Source organism: Eimeria tenella, genomic scaffold (assembly GCF_000499545.2).
Source record: "Eimeria tenella Houghton genomic scaffold, Eth_scaff3639, whole genome shotgun sequence".
In the NCBI taxonomy this organism is placed as follows: domain Eukaryota; phylum Apicomplexa; class Conoidasida; order Eucoccidiorida; family Eimeriidae; genus Eimeria; species Eimeria tenella.
In genome coordinates, this window is record NW_013543274.1 from 4027 (window position 1) to 4280 (window position 254).

Here is a 254-nt window from a genome sequence, read left to right on the forward strand (position 1 = left end):
TATTTCCGCTGCAGCAGCTGCTGCAGCTGCTGCTGTTGCTGCAGCTGCCGCTGCAGCAGTTGGCGTTGCTGCAGCTGCTGCAGCGCTGCTGTTATCGCTGCAGCTGCTGATAAAAAGGCCCCACACAAGAGCAAACCTTTATTCAATGTTGAGAAATAAGCAGCAGCAGCAGCAGCAGCAACCATTCATGTTTGTTTGTGGGGGCCCCCCAGGGGGCCCCCCAGGGGGCCCCCCACCCCCCGGGGCCCCCGGGG